This window comes from Saccopteryx leptura, chromosome 3 (genome assembly GCF_036850995.1).
Source record: "Saccopteryx leptura isolate mSacLep1 chromosome 3, mSacLep1_pri_phased_curated, whole genome shotgun sequence".
In the NCBI taxonomy this organism is placed as follows: domain Eukaryota; kingdom Metazoa; phylum Chordata; class Mammalia; order Chiroptera; family Emballonuridae; genus Saccopteryx; species Saccopteryx leptura.
In genome coordinates this window covers 359798783-359811934 of record NC_089505.1, presented here as the reverse complement: position 1 = coordinate 359811934, position 13152 = coordinate 359798783, and the positions used below count along the sequence as shown (strand labels likewise).

The following is a 13152-nucleotide window of genomic DNA, read 5'->3' as shown; positions in this document are numbered from 1 at the left end:
CTTGTCTAAGATCACACAGCTGGAAGGTGGCAGAGTTAGACCTGGAACCCTGGTCGGGCTGAGCCCAAACCTTGCTCTTTTACTTCCAATCTGCCAATGAAGAGACACTCTATTCCAACATTTCTCTTTATTTTAAGCTCACTCGCAAGAAGCCTTCGATCCTTCCAGGCCTCCCCCTAAGCTCTTTGGGGGCCTGGACAAGAGTACAGGATAGAGTCTGTGACCTGGTTCCTGTTCTCTCTCCCTGCGCCGGGTTTAGCCCTCACCTTGCAGATGCTCCAGAGCCTGTGCTAGGCACCCCAGCCAACATACCAAACTCCGTCCACACACACAGTGCTACCCTGGGGCCTCCCTGGACCACCCACAGGCCCAGAGGTGCACACAGCAGGGCCAGCAGGTCACCTTGGGAAAATGGGCCCAGGAAAGAGACTCCTGAGCCCTAGAAGCAGGTTCTTGGCATTGGGGTAGGGAATCCCCAGGTCTTGGGTACCTGGAATTTGGACTAGATGGACAGGTACAGCATCTATGTAGACATGCAATTAGCCATGTCAGAGGGATGTGATAGGGAGAGGGCGTAGGCAGGGCTGGATTGCCCGTGTCCGAGGGAGGTACTGGTCCCATGAAAGGTTCCTGGAGGCTTCCCTGCATCTGTCTCTCACCCCTTCCCATGCCCATTGCTGCCTCTTACCTTAAAAAAAAAATGCCATATTTGTAAACAGACTTTGTCATATGTGCAAAGCTTTGTATACACGTGAGGTATTCCTTCTACCACCAGCAGAGAGAGCACAGGTTTTCATTTCAGGAAAAGACCTGGGTTCAATGCTCACATCTGCTGTTTGTTCATGACGTGAATTTGGGTAGGTTACCTCCACTCTTTGGGTTTCACTTTTTCCCTTTTTTTTTTCATGAGGATGTTAAACTGGCAGTTTTCAAACTGGGTTCCGTGGACTATTGGGGCCTCGTGGTGGCACCCTGGGAAGAGAGCAGGGAGTCGATGTGGGATCCTGGGGTACTCATTTCAGGTTGTTATCAGGTAGTCTACATGATGCTTCTCTGTAAGAGCTTGTTTGAGAACAGGCTGCCACTGCCTTGGGAAAAATAGTTTGAAAACTACTGGCCTGGGTGATCCATCTCCGACAGATTCTTTACTTTAATGTGAGGAGTCACAAGACAGTAGTCACAAAACAGGCCAAATCCAATCTGCAGCCATGTTTTGTTAGTGCATCACAGTGATGCTAGCTCCTTCAGTACTGAGGCATGCCCTTTCTGGTTAACCACAGTCGCCACCACTCCCTATTGTCTAACGCCTGTTACCTCACATTTGCATTAGCAGCCTGGTTCCTGGAGACCTTTGAGTTGGCCTCCTCAGAGGGGTCCTCAGCCTGGAACAGATGTCCCCCAACCCTGAGTGAGTGGGTAGTCTAGGTATAAGGGCTTCCCCTCTCTTCCTGCCTACCCAGTCCAGCTGATCACTATAGCAGTTCTAAAAATATAGCTGCGGCCCTGGCCAGCTAGCTCAGCAGTAGAGCACTGGCCCGACGTGTGGAAGTCCCAGGTTCAATTCCCGGCCAGGGCACACAGGAGAAGTGCCCATTTGCTTCTTCCTCCTTCCCCCTCTACTTTCTCTCTGTCTCTTTCTTCCCCTCCCGCAGCCAAGGCTCCATTGGAGCAAAGTTGAACCGGGCACTGAGGATGGCTCCATGACCTCCATCTCAGGCACTAGAATGGCTCCAGTTGCAACTGAGCAATGCCCCAGATGGGCACAGCATCGCCCCCTAGTGGGCATGCCAGGTGGATCCTCGTTGGGCGCATGTGGGACTCTGTCTCTCTGCCTCCCCTCTTCTAACTTAAAAATATATTTTATATTTATATATATTAATATATATATTAATATATATATTTTATATTTATATATATATAATCTGCAATGTCTTCACCACTCTTCCTATCGAGAGGCAGCATCTCTGGAGTATGCACAGGCTCGTCACGGCTTTGACAGTGAGAATGCCACTCTGAGATGTCCAAGGCCGGGTCACACAAGACCACGCAGCTCCTTATTTACGGGGACACCTGCAACGAGAGCCCTGTGCAGCCAGGTCAGGACTTCGTCTACCCTGAGAACACCTTGCTGGAGAGGGCACAGGTAGGCCCTCCCGATGACAGACCCAGCAGAGATGGTCCCGCAGCTGTCTCAGCCCAGGCCCTGGTCAGGAGAGTGAGGAAGCCATCTCGGAAGTGAGTGCTCTAGCCCCAGCCCTCCACATCTGCCCCACTGGGGTACAGACATCACAGTGTAGACACGAGCCATCCCCATTGTGCCCCTCTGGACTCCTGACCCACAGGACTGTTTACCCCTCTACTTTGGGGTGATTTGTACCATAGCAATAGATGGCTAGAACATTCTGGAACATTCTAACAAGGCAGGGCCTTGCCAGCCCATAGGACACCTTTAGAGTCTAGAGAAGGGTGCTTCGTCCTTCGGACAGGCACCATCACACACCGGGGCAGAGGACTTGGCCAGCTGAGGGCAGGCTGATTTTACAACCATGTGCAAAGGGCCTTGCTGGCCAGAGACACGTTCTTCTGTTCTGCCGGGATCACTGTGAGCCAAGCTGACATAAGAGAAGGCTTTTGCTTTTCCTTTTTTTTTTCTTTTTTTTAACTTTTCTGAAGTGAGAAGCTGGGAGGCAGAAATACAGCCTCCCATATGCACCCAACCAGGAACCACCCGGCAAGCCCACCAGAGGGCGATGCTCTGCCCATCTGGGGTGTTGCTCTGTTGCAACCGGAGCCATTCCAGCACCTGAGGTGGAAGCCATGGAGCCATCCTCAGTGCCCGGGCCATCTTTGCTCCAATGGAGCCCTGGCTGCGGGAGGGGAAGAGAGAGATAGAGAGGAAGGAGAGGGGTAGGGGTGGAGAAGCAGATGGGTGCTTCTCCTGTATGTGCTGGCCGGGACTCGAACCCAGGACTTCCACACACTAGGCCAATGCTCTACCACTGAGCCAACCAGCCAGGACTCTTTTCCCTTTTTTAAACCTATTTTTCTAATATTTTTATTGAATTTATGGGGGTGACATTGGTGCAGCCATCGTGGAAAGCAGTATGGAGTTCACTCAGAAAATTAACAACGAAACTGTCTCATGACCCAGTGATCCCACTTCTGGGAATACACCCAAAGAATCCTGAAACACTAACTCGAAAGACTATCTGCACCTTTATGCTCACTGCAGTGTTATTTTTAATAGCCAAGATCTGGAAACAGCCCAAGTGCCCATTGGTAGAAGAGTGGATAAAAAAGCGGTGGTACATTTACACAATGGAATATTACTTGGCTGTAGAAAGGAAGGAAATCTTGCCTTTTGCGACAGCATGGCTGGACCTGGAGAAAGCATTCTCTAACAAGCATGTAATCTCCTTGAGCATCTCCAGGATTGGGGAGGCCCCTGTGCACGGCCCTTACTAGCTGTGCCTCATCAGTGAGTCATCTCAACACATCAGCATTCATTTAAATATATATATATATATATATATATATATACATACATGTCCTATAGGCTGCCTCTTCCCTTTTCTTATTAAGGAAAGGTCCCCGCCCCGCCCTCCCTTGAACTGATCTGAAGTCTGCAGGCTATTTTGAATTGATCCCTCTCGCCTCTTCAAACACTTAACCGTTCCCCCTCCCGGGGCCCAAACCAGGCTGCGGAGGCAGCCAGCCAAGGGCATCTCCCCTCATTCTCAAAGGAAGCCCGGCCTCCTGCGAGGGACTGTTTGGTTTCTGGGATTTCCATTTAAAAACAAAACAAAACTAAGCCCTAGGCCTGTGTTTCCCCACATTTCTGGGGAAGGCTGTGGACCCTGACCTGGACAATCAGGTGGGCTGGGGACAAATCACACTTGGGTCACCAGCTGTTTGTGGCATGTCTCCCTCCATATGTTCCTTCATGGAGTTGCAGGGCAGGGAAGGGACCAGCTCTGCTGTGCGGCAGGCAGGGAGGCCATGGCCGGAGATGGCTGCGGCCTCGCTGCTCCCCGCGTGGAGGGCGTGGCTCCTTCGGTCTGAGTAACTGGCAGCTGAACACCCACGCTGCGTTGCTTGCTGTGCTTCGCATCCTTTATCTCGTTTACCCCCGCATCAGCCCTACGAACCAAGATTATCTTCGTTTGCCAATTGAGGAAAGAGAGGCCCAGAGAAGCTTAGTAATTTGCCGAAAGTCACACAGCTAGAAAGACTGGGAGTCAGGATTCGAACTGCAGGATTGGCCCATCTCAAGCAACTTCCCTCGTTCCTTCTCTGCCTCCTTCCCAGACTTGCTCCCGCTTCCTCTCTCCCTCTCTCCCTCTCTCCTCTCCTCCTCTCTAGGAAACCACAGAATAAGTGTCTCTGCTTGACCTGTGGGGTGAGACTGCGTATGGCCCCACCTGGGAGTTGGAGAGAGGGCTTACCTAGCTCGTGTGAAAACGATTCCACTTTCCCCAACTTGCTTTAAGACCTTTGGGGAATGTTCCTGTTCTGTGCATTGGGATGCACCTGAGCTGGGGTTCCGGAAGGAATCCTGGTCCTTGGCCAGAGTCGCTGGTCACATCAGCGCGTATGTATTGAGCTCCTACTGTGTGCCCAGCAGCGCAGCGGACAGTGGAAGCAGAGAGCAGCCCTGTCGGCACGGAGCCCCAGCGGGTGGGGGGAAGGCGGCAGCACTGAGCTCTGGGCATGAGCAGAGTGAGGCGGGTCCTCGATGAGGGACACACCGGAAGGGGAGGTCGGTTCTGTCCGAAGGCCCCTCCTGGACCAGGCTCCGCAACCTGGCATTGTCCTTGTGAAGCGTGGAGACACGTCAGCGGCAGGTTTGCTGAAACTCGACATGTCATGAGAACCTCGCCAACCAAGGCCGTCATCAGGGTGAACGCATCAGCGGATCAATGCGAACAGTCCCTTTGCCTAGTCTAGGCTGCGTTTGGAGACAGGGCCTTTAAAGAGGTAATTAAGTTAAAATGAGGTCATGTGGGTGGGCCCTAGTCCAATATGACCGGTGTCTTTACAAAGGGAGATTGAGACACAGACAGCACACATTCCAAGGGATGGCCACGTGAGGACATGGTGGCCGCCCGCAGGCCAAGGAGAGAGGTCCCAGAAGAAACCAGCCCTGCCCACGCTTTGACCTCGGACTTGATCTGAGGTACCCACTCGAGGGCGCTGAGCACGGAACTGGGGAGAGGTGCACCCACTGGCCTCCAGACAGGGACGAAATAAGTTCCTGTTGTTTAACCCGCCCAGGCTGTGGCCTGTGTTACTGTGGCCCAAGCTAACCGATGCGATTGGCAATGGGACTAGGTCAGTCTGGCCCACTCCTGGGGTGCAGTCAGGGCTGCACACAGCTGTATGGGAGAGGGAAGTTGGGGCCTGGGGGAGGAAGTCGGCAGGAGGGCTACTGGGCAGTCAGGCGGCCGTGACAATGACTGGCACGGTCACCGTTCACCCCGTGGGGCTGCTTGATGCTTCTCCCCTTTCTTTACATGAGCCCTCTGGCTATCTTTCTCCAAACCACATCAGGATGATTGTTTCACTAGATGTCTGCTTCCCAAATCAACATCACTCTCCAGAGGTGACTCCAGTTCACCTTGCTGGGATTTCGGGGGCTCCTCCAGGTCTTCTTCACACCTGTGCGGTTGGCCCCCCTGGTCTGCTCCCCTGAAGGCCAATCCTACCATAATGCTGACAACCTCACTTCTAAGTTCACAGGGAATACTGGGGTGCCAGTAATTGTGCAACAATCCACTTGGGGTTGTGGTATTTGCCGATTCCCGTGGTGTAAATACTCCCACCGTGGCCCCCTCTAAAACACCCACGTGAGGTCACTGAACACGGCGTTGGGAAGAAACGCACACATTGGCAGCCCAGGACCCTGCTGCTTAGCAGGCACCTCCCTCTGCCTTCAGGATCTCAAGTCATCTGAGATTCCACGTCTGAATATTTGTAGGAAAATTGTTTATGGGGTAGGAGAGGGTTAACGATGTTTAGAAGCCCCTGGGTGGGAACCTGTGAGCAAAGAGCATGGGGAAATCCTGAGGGTGCCCTATCCTGGAAGGACCCACCCCTCCCTCACTGTTCCCAGGCTGCAAGGATGAATGCCACCCTAAGGAATACAGTGGACCTAGGACTCAGCCAGACCCAGAGGGGCGAGGACTCTCCCTGCCCGTCCCCAGGGAGGCTCCCTCCCCCGTTCACCTCGGGACAATCGCCTCCTCTGTTCCCTGCGCTCCGCTTCCCTCAGGGTCCCATCCAAGCAAGAGTGCCGATAAAGGCGGCCATTGATGAGTACTCCCCCTGTGCCAGGCACTGGACTGGGTCCCCCAGGCCCATTTTCTCACCAGATTCACACCACGGCCCATGGTGGTGGGTGCCGTTTCATCCCAAAGCTGAGGTTCACAGAGGGCACAGGGCCGACCGGTCTCAAGGTCATGGTGGCAGGGCTGTGGTGACTGAAACTGTGGACTTTCCGTGGTGCTTCTGGGGGCAGGCAGGCCCGACAGAGTCGCAGGGTAATGAAAACAGTGGTCATGGCGAGTGCTGACCGAGGGCTTGATTTTAAAAGCAAGGGCACATGTGCCCATTGACCTCCCTATGAGCCAGGGTCAGCGATGGGTCTCTGTGTGCAGGCGAGGAACATGGGTGTAGAGAGGGTATGCAACTTCTCCCACGTGACAGCTGATTCTAGCAGGGCTGTGAGCTCGTCGCGGCGCAGCTGGGGGTTGCTGGCCAATCCATTCCTACCCCCACCCCACTCCCCAGCCTGGTTTTGGCTTCTTGGTTCTCTTCAAGTCTCCCCAGAGGACTAGCACCTTCCTGGGGGTGTTTGGGATAGGTCCGCAGTCCACTGTCCCTGCCACAGGCTCGGTCTGGGCCGTGGGAGAGGAAGTGTCTGTATCCTTCCCCTTGGTGCCCTTCCTCCTGTTGGCTGAGCCAGCACCTGGGCGGGGAAGAGGGTAGAATAGGGCTATTCAGAGAGCTTTCCTGATGCAATCGCTGATTGCAAAACCCTCGCATCCCTGAACATTCTGTGGAGGGTGGTAATTCTGAACAGCAGCAGGAAACCCCAAACTTACCCAGCTGCCAGAACAGGGTCCTGCAGGTCAAATGCTAGTCCAGAGGAACAGCTACCCCGAGGCTGGGGCGCCAGACTAGAGAAAAACAGAAACACCAGCAGCAGCCCCAGAGCGGATCTAACTCTTCCACACCCCTAATCACGTCTGATCAACAAAGTCCTCTCGGGTGGGAGGGGCAAACCCAAGTCTCAGTTTACAGATGAGAATGTGGATTTGCCCAAGGTCACCAAATGAGTAGACAGCAAAACTGAGGCTGAAATCTGACTTGCACACTCTTGATCTGGTGCTCATTCCTCCACAATGGCGGGGCGGGGGGGGGGGGTCGTCTGAGCTGGGGGCAATGGGTAATGCTGTCAGGAGGGATCAGAGGTAAGCAGAGGGGTGGGGAGAGATCAAAACAAACAACCTATAGACAGATTGATCTAAGTACAAATCATGGCTCTGCAACATCAGGCAAATCACTTAACCTCTCTGTGCCTCACTTCCCTCCATTGCAGTGAGATATGGTTCTGGTTACCAGTTGGAGCTCTGGAGTCAGAATGCCCAGATCTAAATCCTAGCTGCACAACTTATAGTCTGTGTGACTTGGGACGAGTCACTTAACCTCTCTGTGTTCAGCTTCCTTGCCAGTCAAATGATAAAACCCACCGACAGGCTGGCTGTGACAATATTCTCAGCTCATGCAAGTAAGGTTCTAAGCACAAGCCTGAGTTACGGCAAGCCGTCAATAAATATTAGCCGTTGTTATCTGCAAAATGAAGCAGGGGAGAGCACACGCACATGTACACATTTGGGAGGAAGTGGGGGGGGGTGTTCTCCACAGATTGAAGTGGAACCTTCTAGAAAGAAGGAAAAAGCAGGAAAAACGGCCTCAGGCTGGCCTGAAACAACTACCTGGCCTTCACCTGTGTGCTCCCTGGCCTCTTCCCTATGAGTCAAGTGCTACTTCCTCTCGGCCTCTCCTCATTCCCAGCAGCAGTTCCCTTGAGAGAACGAGATTAAGCTGGAAACCTTCCTGACCGGGGTAGTGAAAGGACAGAAATGTAAATACACGGGGCCTCGCAGGGTTTCCTAACTGCCATGAGTCACTTCTCTGCATAGAAAACACGGCAGAGGGCCGAGAGCGCCCGCCCGTCTGATCAGCGCGGCGGGACCCAGGCGCCTTCGCGACCCTGCGCGCACTCCCGGGCCCTGTTGGAGCGCCCCCCACCCGCTCACCCCCCCTCTCACCCCCCACCCCCCCTCTCACCCCCCACCCCCTCCCCCACCCCCCACGGGAGAGGAGACGCTCGCTGGGGCTTCAGGCTGATGGCATGTCAAGGCTCCGAAGAGGAGACGGAACACGACGGGGACCCAGGTTTCAAGTTTTCCCCCTCAAACCTCATTTCTGTTTCCTTAATTCTCGTGATCTCAGCCTTCCCCAGCTGCCTCTGAGGCCCGGCGACTTGCCACGTGTCTGTTAGTTCTGTCGTGTGTCAGTTACTGAAATCACAGTATTCTAACGCATCGGCGCTTATTTATTTTCTCACATGAGAAGAAATTCAACACTGAGCAAGGACTGTCGTTTTGGGCAGTACCCACGGACGATGTGGGCTTGGAGGATGATGCCGCCAGCAGTCGCGGCCTGCGAGGAGCACTTCCTACGGGGTGGGAAAGGGAGCGGCCCTGGAGCCCAGAGAGTCAGAGACCTTTCACCCGCTTCCCAACCATCCACCGGGAGAGAGTTTCCAACTCCCGATGGTTCGTTCCGCTGCTTCTTCCAGAGGCTCCTTTGGGGAGGTAGGGACACCTAAGGACAACCTTGAAGGCCAAGGAGGACTTGCCAGGCTTGAGAGGAAATCCCAGGGAGAGGACAGCACAGAGTAAGTCCAGAGTCACGACAGCTTGAAATTTACCAGGACTCCCAAGGGGGCGGTTCCAACGATCACCAGCGGTTTTCTGTTTGTTTTTCCTGTCACCTCACTGAGATCTAAGCTAGAGCTCAAGTTGGCCACCAGACTAGGAGGAACCAGAGGGCAGCCCAAGTTCTGCCACTGGGACAGAGCCTTAACCCTAAAGCTGTGTCCTCTTCCATGCCATGGGCTTGTAGCAGAGGTGTCCAAATGACAAGATGAAAAACGGTCGTTAGGTTTCAATAAACATTTTTAATTGAACTGCTCAAAAAGGTACCTCACCCACCTTTTTGCCAACTCCTCTCTCCTTCCCAGCATCCTGAGCCTACTATTAGAAGCAGGGAACTCCAAGGTCGACAAAGGGCATCTCCCACCTCCCCCCCCCCAAATGCACATTCTGTAGTAAGTTCTGCTGTCATCGCCCAGGGATGGGGTCCCCAGAACAATAAGCGACACCAGCAGGACCGGCGGCTGGTGGGTGCTTCGGTGGGATTTGGGGGAGATTGTGGACAGCCTGGGCAGATGGTGGAGGGGCTCGCCCACCCCTGGTCTTTGGGGGCTGGAGCGGCAATTTGTCCTAGAAGGGGCCCTGATCCCTGGCCTGCTGACCAGCGCGTGGTGTCCATCTGCCAGGCCATTGCACACCCCTGGGCGGGTTCATCTCCAGCCAGGGCAGTGTCGGGAAGCCTAAGTCATCACCCAAAGCAGCCATTGTTCATTCTCACTGCGTCCCCTGAGCGTGGGCAGCAGCCCGATTTGAGGGGAGGCATTGAGGGCATTCACAGAAATCCCTGGGCCATCTGGTGGCAACCCATATCTGCAGATCACCTCTCTTCATCACTCTCATCATCACTATCACGCTCTCCATCGTCAGCAGAGCCTTCCTGTCACGAGCCCCCTCGGGCGGCACGCCTTCGGTGGGCAGGGGGGCACTCGGAGCTCACCGAGCAGCCCTGGAGGTGGGCTCACTGCTCTCTGTCTCTCCTGAGCGGTGTCCGAGTGGTTAAGCTAACCGGCCAAGGTCGCACAGCTGGTGAGCAACAGGGTTAGAACTTGCCCTGCGGTATCAGTATCCATCTGACTGGCTTTCAACCCTGCTGGTGACCGCGCCCTGTTGCCTAGAGCCAGGATGTGGGGTATGAACTGGCACTTCCCGGGAGGGGCGGAAGGGAGGCCGGGCCTTCTCTGGAACTGCCCTGCGGGTGACTCAGAGAGGCCTTTGCCATCTCTCTCTGGAAACACTGGGTCGATTGTGGACCATTGTCCTCCCTGCACATGAATACGTGTGAGTAACTGGAACAGAAAGGCTGGGAGAAGGGCAGGTCTTCAGTAGGGGCAGGGCAGGGGTGGTTCTTGGGAACAGGAGGTGTCCCTTTCCAGAGCCAGGAAGGCCCCTGCGAGGCCCACAGGGGTGCTCTGCCATGTGCCACCCCTGGGGGAGACAGTGCAAGAGCGGAACCGGGCAGAGGTGACGCCCAAGTCTGCAGGCACTGGGAGAAATTCGAGATCGCTTCTGTGGGTGGTGGGCAGGAGGCGGGGGGACTTGAGAAGGTGAGGAGGCTGCTGGGCAGGGCTGAGAAACAGGTGTGATGGAGGCCACAGACTTGGGGGGCCAAGGGGTGGGCGATGGGGCTCCCTTTAGGAAAGGGGAAAATGGTTCCATACTCACAGGGGCTGTCCCCACTCCGCCAGCCTGCACCCCCGAGGCGGCCCACGTGTGAGTGACCACGTGTGAATGACCACGTGTGAGTGACCACGTGTGAGTGACCACGTGTGAGTGGCCACGGGGATGAAACGAGGCCACTCGGGTTCCCGTGCAGGTGCTGCCACGTGCCGGGAGTGTGGAAACTTGAGCGAGTCGGGGCCCCCTCTCTGGGCACTGACATCGAGGGCAGCCCAGCTCAGAGGAAATCCTGGGGGGAGGGGGACAGCTCAGTGGGGTGGCCAAATGCCACTTCCCACAGCATTTGCCAAAGTGCTTTCGAGCCCTGGAAATGGGGCGCGCCCAACCCGAGTTGGACTAGATAATAAAATACACACTGGATTTCGAAGACTCGGTATGAATGAGAGAAAGTAAAACATCAGTAATGTTTTATGGATTAGGTACGGAAATACTGATGGTTTGGATCTATTGGGTTGAATAAGATATATTATTAAATTTCCCCTCTCTTCTGTTCTATAACCTGCCCCTTCCACTATTTGGTGGACATCTTTCCATTGGAATGAATATAGAGCAACATAATTTAAAAGTAAAAGAAAATAAAAACCAATAATAAAATGAATCTCCCCGGCTTCTTTGAATGTTTTAGCACTGTGGCTCCCAGGCCATTTAAAATGTGTGGTTCATGCTATACTCCCATCAAACGCGGGTTTGATTACTCCAGCTAGGATTGGAAGAGGAAATGACAGGTGGGCCGTCCTCATTCACAGGCCCCTCCCCAGGGCAGAGGGCAGCTGCGCAGCAGTCAGGCTTCCGCTGCATAACAAACCACCCCAAAACACAGTGACTTAAGACAGCAAGTATTCGATGGTGCTGATGATTCTGTGAGTCAGCAGTTTGAGCCAGGCTCAGCTGGGCTGTTCCTCTGCCTCAGCCGGTCACACTCAGTGACTACGGTCAGCCGGGCAGCTCTGATTCACAGGATTGGCTGGCAGCGGCCAGAGGGACAGAGACACTGGGCCGGTGTCCCTCATCGTCCATCAGGGTAGCCCAGGAGCATTCCCTCGGCAGCCACAGGGTCCTGAAAGCAGGTGGATGGAGACGGCATGACTGCTGGAGGCCTGCGCTCAGAATTCACCCAATGTCACCTCCACCACATCGGGTGTCGAAGCAAGTGAGATCCGTGGGCAGGAGGAACAGACTCTGCCCTCCAGTGAGCAGCGCTGCAGAGCACTGTGGCGTTTCTGTGATCGACTTGTACCAGCTGAGTGGCCCCAAAGAAAGAAAGAAAAATATGACTTGCTCCCTAGGTCCCGCCCTTTGTCCAGGCCTGAGTATGACAGTTTTGCCTGCATGGGCCCCTTCCTCCATACAATAAATAAATAAAATGAAAGTTGTCCCTAGGTCCCGGCGGCTCAGAGTCCCGGCCATTGCTCAGCCACCTGGGAGATAGTCACTCAGGGTGACAGAGGGTGGGGCAGGCGTCCTCTGAACTAGTTACATATTTCCCCAATTAACTGTGTTTGGAATGCCCTGTGGGGACAGCCGCACTTTGTCCTGCCTTATGTTCTGTGACGAGCCGTTGCCAGACTCCCAGGGAAACTCCTGGCCACCAGGTGAAACCAGGAAGCGAGTTCAGGGTTTCCAATGGTGGGAATGACATCACAGACCCTGCCCCTCCTCGTCCCGGTACAGGCCGCCCAGGGCTTTCCCATGGCGCCCCCTGCCTTTGCGCCCCACATCCACTCCCCGAGGGGAGCGAGGCGGGTGGCTCTACCCACCTCTTCGCAGGCAAAGAGGACGAGGCTCCGAGACGTGAAATGACTTGCCCGTGTAGTGGGAGGTCCCCCAGGGGCTCAGCACACTGGATTCTCTGATCCAGCACACTGGGCCGGGTCCCTGACACCACATCAATCCCCAAAGGCACGACCCCAGTGGTAACTTTGTATAACCAGCAGCCCTAATAACGGAAGCTTCCTGTGACAACCGAAAGAGGGCCGTCCCCAAGGACAGGCCTTCACCGAGTGACTTGTGACGAAAGGTTCCCTGAGGGCCGTGAGCATAGGCCCCGGGAACTCGTGGTGCTGGGGGGGGGGCGGGGGCTTCTCTCAGGTGTCTGAGGGAAGGTCTCACACAGCTCTTCAGAATCAGAGCCTGCTTGTGGCTTCTTCCCACACGTGCACGCTGCTCTGTTGTCGTGAACTATGTTGTGCTATCACTGTTTATTTGATGAGCGGATGGGAAAGAACTCAGCTTCAAAGCCCAAGAGCCCCGTCCTCTCTGCAACCTTTGAGCAAGGCAGCTGACTCCACCTCTCTGTGCCTCAGTTTCCTGCACCTGCAGTGAGCCTGGGGTCGCCCCGTCCCAGGGTTCCTCTGTGAGGATTAATGGAGGGAAAACGTGGCGAGTTTCTAGCCCTTTGTTCAAAGACATGCACTGGGCCTGGGGGTGCTCATGGTAAGGACCCCTTCTTGCTCATGTTTAATTTGCCCAAAGC

At 54.7% G+C, this 13152-nt stretch overlaps 1 long non-coding RNA gene across 1 annotated transcript; it reads right to left on the bottom strand.

The window, feature by feature from the left end:
• Positions 1 to 3725: 3725 nt before the first annotated feature.
• Positions 3726 to 7231, bottom strand: LOC136398081 (uncharacterized). The gene is made up of 3 exons (XR_010749981.1): positions 7104 to 7231; positions 6369 to 6967; positions 3726 to 4967 (listed from the first exon to the last, which is right to left on the bottom strand). It is a non-coding gene; the product is annotated as an uncharacterized lncRNA (long non-coding RNA).
• Between the last annotated feature and the right edge of the window lie 5921 nt (positions 7232 to 13152).